The sequence below is a fragment of the Zalophus californianus genome, chromosome 6 (genome assembly GCF_009762305.2).
Source record: "Zalophus californianus isolate mZalCal1 chromosome 6, mZalCal1.pri.v2, whole genome shotgun sequence".
NCBI classification, from domain to species: domain Eukaryota; kingdom Metazoa; phylum Chordata; class Mammalia; order Carnivora; family Otariidae; genus Zalophus; species Zalophus californianus.
In genome coordinates this window covers 2,962,936-2,967,972 of record NC_045600.1, presented here as the reverse complement: position 1 = coordinate 2,967,972, position 5,037 = coordinate 2,962,936, and the positions used below count along the sequence as shown (strand labels likewise).

At 55.2% G+C, this 5,037-nt stretch overlaps 1 pseudogene; it reads right to left on the bottom strand.

The window, feature by feature from the left end:
* Positions 1–3,699: 3,699 nt before the first annotated feature.
* LOC113910216 lies at positions 3,700–4,022 on the bottom strand (annotated as a pseudogene).
* Between the last annotated feature and the right edge of the window lie 1,015 nt (positions 4,023–5,037).

The following is a 5,037-nucleotide window of genomic DNA, read 5'->3' as shown; positions in this document are numbered from 1 at the left end:
CCCCCATTCTTGGCCAGGTCTGTGACGTCCAGGTGGACAGTCCCCACCCTACGTCAGCTGCCACGGGGATGGTTAAATACCCCGGGGAGAAGTGAGTGCCGTGCCAGGGCGCAGAGGGGCAGGGCTGGGGCTCACGCTGCGGGCAGAGGTGGTGAGGGCGACTCGTGGCCGCTTGGGAGGCTTCCACGGTCAGGGGTCACTCCTCAGCTTTGCCCTCAGCTGAGCTCGGAGCGGGCGCTCCTCATGGGCGAGGCCGGCGGCCGCGCAACCGTCCAGGCTTCCCGGGTTCGGTGTTGCTCTCTGCCCTTCTCCTGTCTTTGTCCCTTTCTTCTCACTCTGGTCGGCTGGGACTGGAGGTAAATGATTGGGCCCCACCACCATCTTTCCTTTCCTTCTAAGACTTTCTGAGATTTCCGAGGCAGCCCTTTGGGACAGGCTTCACCCCCTCCTCAGAGGGGAAGCAGGGGCAGGGAGGCCTCTCAGAGGAGAGGGCCACGGCTGGTGACCAAGGTGGGGGGCTGGTCCAGGTCTGTGTGGTTCCCCCACCGGCTCCGAAAATGCTGGGCATTTAGTGAGGGAGGCCCGATGCCATCCGTGTGGCCCCCCCATTAAGAGGATGCTGCCCTCCTGGGGCACCCTTCCAGAAGCCCCCTCTCCCGAGACCCCCTGCATGCCAGGCCAGGGGGGGCAGATGCCAGCGAGCCAGCCGTGAGGGCAGTAAGGGCAGAAGGAGGGCGGTGTGGGGGGAGGCCTCTTGGGCCCTGACAGACGTCCCTGCGCGAGCGGCCCTGGTGGCCTTCCCCAGGCCTCACCTGCACCTGCATCAGCCCCGGCAGCCCCCCAGCCGGCACCGCGAGGAGGCCCAGGCGCAGCCTCCGCTAGGCCAGGCTCCAGCGAGGGGCGGGAGCCCCAGCATGAGCAGCACAGGCCTGGACAGACAGACAGGCCCCTGTGCCCGGGGGGAGTCTAGCCAGGGAGTGATAACAAGAACAAAGAGAGCCATAACTGTCGTGGAGATAAGGCTGAGACGGGGTGCGGCAGGGAGGAGGCCGTGGGGGTGGGCTGCTGGAGGTGGGGCGCTGCGCATGCTGTCTGAGGGGAGCCCACTGAACGGGGTGGAGGCAGCCTGTGAAGACGCAGGGAAAGGGGTCCCAGGCTGAGGAACAGCCGCTGGCCTGTGCAAAGCCCTGGAGGCAGGAGGGGAGCGAGAGGCAGGGAGTGGAGCTCAAGGAGGGAGGGAGGTGGGCCACATCCTGTGGGGAGGGCAGCAGGAAGCCCCTGGAAGGACGGAAGGCTAAGATCCAGTCTGTGTTTCCAAGATCATCTCTGGCCGTCCAGTGATTAGGCGATGGAGCGCTGGGAGGGAGGGGGGCAGCCTGGCCCTGGGGAAGGCTCCGCGTGGCTCTCCTGGGCCTGGCCCCAATGCAGTGACCTGTCCCCAGGACTGTATGTCAACAGAGCTCTCAGCACGCCCACCTGCCACCTGCCAGAGCCACCAGTCTCTGCTGGGTCTCATGGCGAATTTAGCAGGTCTGCCTTCTCTCTTCCAGGGTCCTGTGGGGGAAGGGGGGGCCGTCACTCCCGCTGTCACTGCTGTGGATAAGGGGTGGGTCCCCAGAATGGAAACCGCACGCTGGAAGGCGGTTTCTCTCTGAGAAAAGGAACACTCCTCCCTCTGGGGGGTCCAAATGCCTGGGTGCGGCCAGAAGACAGCCTGCGAGCTGCCATCTGCCAGCCGCGGGGCTACCTGGGAAGCCAGAGCTATGCTCAGCGTTTCTTTCCCGCCGATATGCTGGCGCTCTGACTGTTTTGTTTAGGTGTCCCAGGCTGACCCCCGACCAAGTCTGCAGCCGCTGCGGCGTGCGAGGCCCGGTGCTGAGCAGGGATCCCAGACACACGGGCACAGATGAGGCCTCGTGGAGCTTATTTTTCAGGGGCAGGGAAAGACAGGTAGCACCACCCATAGGTCATTACCATCGTGATTGGTGCCAGGTGGGCTGGGACAGGGGCCTGAGTTGGTCACAGAGGTCAGAAGAGCTCCCAGAGGAGGTGACCTGTGAGGTGAGTCATGAAGGACAAGTGGACACAGTTTGGGCCATGTAGCCTGCTAAGAGGAGCATCCCCTGGGAAGGAAAGGTCTCCAAAATGGGGGACTCTTGAGGCAGACCGGAGCCGGGAGACTGTGGCCTCCAGCGTGGAGACTTGCCTTGGCCACCTTTGAGGCCTGGGGCTGGGGTCTGTCTCTGCCGGTCCCCCCATGTGCCTGTGGCCCCTTGAGGGAGTCACCCTGGGAGGCCTCCTTCTTACCAGGCCAGCAGCTATGTCCCAAACCCTCTGGGGAGCTTCTGAAGAGTGAGGTGGTCTGGGCCGGAAAGGGCCTGGGTCTACTTCCCTTCCCACGTCCTGCCCTGCTGACAGACCCCGGCTCAGGTCTCTCCTCTGTAACTGCACGATGGTGAACTGGCCAATCAGGGGTCTGTGGGATGAGAAGCCTCGGGGTGGTCCTCCTATGGTCACCTAGCTAAGTCAGCAGCACCCAAGGAGGCTGGTGTGGAGCCAGACAGCGAAATCTCCAGGCCCTGCAGGGAGGCTCTCCCATCCTCCCCTTGCAAATGAGGGATGCAAACCAAACAAAATATACAGAAATACCAGGCTCCGTGTGATGTCTTCTGTGTGTTTCCTTCCTCCTGATTCCTCTTTGTTAATCATCTCTACTTAACCAGCTTTATTGGGATAGAATTCGTCTACCATACAATTTACCCGTTTAAACTACACAATTCAGGAGTGTGCGGTATATTCACAGAGCTGTGCAACTGTCGCCACGATCAATTTTAGAACATTTCATCACCTCAGAAAGAAACCCCACACTCATTAGCAGTCACTTCCTATTGCCTTACCCCTCCAGACCCCTGGCAACCACTAATCTACCTTCTGTCTCTCGACATCCGCCTGCTCTGGACATTTCCTATAGATGCAATCGTATACAATGTGGTCTCCTATGACTGGCTTCTTTCATTTAGCATAATGTTGTCAGAGTTCATCCATGATCCATGTTGTTGCCTTTGGTAGTGCTTCTTTCCTTTTCATGAGCAATATGCCATCATATGGAGAGATCACATTGTGTTTATCCATTCATCAGTTGATGGACATTGTTTCTTTCTTTTTAAAATTTTTTTAACTTCAAATTTTTTTTATTTTTAAAGATTTTATTTCTTTATTTGATAGAGAGAGCACAAGCAGGGGGAGCGGCAGGCAGAGGGAGAGGGAGAAGCAGGCTCCCCGCTCGGCAGGGACCCTGGGATCATGACCTGAGCTGAAGGCAGACGCTTAACCAACTGAGCCAGACAGGGCTCAGTTGGTTAAGCCAGGCACCCCTCTTTCTTTTTTTTAAAGATTTATTTATTTGCGTGCAAGAGAGAGAGAGAGAGCGCGTGCGCGCGCGCACACACACACACACACACACACACACACACACGCATGGCGGCGGGGGGGGGGTGGGGTGGGGGAGAAGGAGGGGAAAGAATCTCAAGCCGACTCCGTGCCCAGTGCATGAGCCCAATGTGGGGCTCGATCCCACAACCCTGAGATCATAACCTGAGCCGACATCAAGAGCAGGACGCTTAACTGACTGAGGCACCCAGGCGCCCCATTCTTTTCATTTTCTGAAAAGGTTTTATTGCGTAGAGAGGGGGTGGGTTTTCAGTCCCTCCTGGCTGCTGCTTTCCTCATGGTTGCCAGGACCTTGCTCAGCTCATCTTTTGTCCTCTTGGCACAGACGTGTGTCCCCACACTTTTCTTGTTGACCTTGAGGGCCCCCTTGTCCTTGGAGACCTTGAGCAGCGTCATGACACGCCACTCATATGAGGCAAAGCCACACATCTCTTGGATCATGTCCTGAACAGATTTTGGTGTGGCTGCTGAGGCGTCCACCGTGGTGGTGGCTGTACTTCTGCTGGCTCGTGTCCTTGGTCACCTTGTGGCCCTTGTTGAGGCCCACGGGCCACAGGGGAGCGCAGAGCCATAGCTGCTGCCCCTCCATGGCTACTGAGACAGAGGGGCTGGACACTGTTTCTTTTTGGCTTCTGTAAATAATACTGCTATGGACATTTATGTATGAGTGTTTGTGCAGACATACACTTTCGATTCTTTTGGTTAGACATCTAATAGTGGGATTGCTGGGTCATATAGTAACTCTACATTTAACTTTTTTTCCCCTATTTTTTCCATATTTAACTTTCTGAGGAACTGCCAGACTGTTTTCCAAAGTGGCTGCACCATTTCACATACCCAGGAGCAGGGTATGAAGGTTCCAATTTCTCCACATCCTCACGAACGCTGGCTATTATCTTTTTTCACTCCAGCCATCCTAGTGGATATGAAGTGGTATCTCATTGTAGTTTTTTTTAAAGATTTTATTTTTTATTTATTCATGAAAGACAGACAGAGAGAGAGAGAGAGAGAGAGAGAGAGAGGCAGAGGGAGAAGCAGGCTCCCAAGGAGCAGGGAGCCCGACGCGGGACTCGATCCCAGGACCCTGGGATCATGACCTGAGCCGAAGGCAGACGCTTAACCATCTGAGCCACCCAGGCGCCCTCATTGTAGTTTTGATTTGCATTTCCCTGATAACTGATGTTGAGCATCTTTTCAGGCGCTCACTGGCCATTTGTAGATCTTCTTTGGAGACATGTCTATTCAGATACTTCACCCATTTTAAAACTGGGTTATTCAATCTTTTTATTATTGAGTGGTGAGAGTTCTTTCTATATTCAGATAAAGTCTCTTACCAGGCATGATTTGCAAATATTGCCTCCCATTGTGTGGACTGTCTTTTCCCTTTCTTGATGGTATCATTTGGCAACACAAAATTTTTGAATTTTGATGAACTCTGATTTATCGACTTCTTTCTTTTGTTCCTTATGCTTTGGGAATGTATTTAAGAAGCCTTTGTCTAACTCGAGGTCACCAAGACTTACTCCTTTGTTTTCTCCTACGAGGTTTATAGTTTTAGCTGTTACAGTTAGGTCTATGATCCATTTT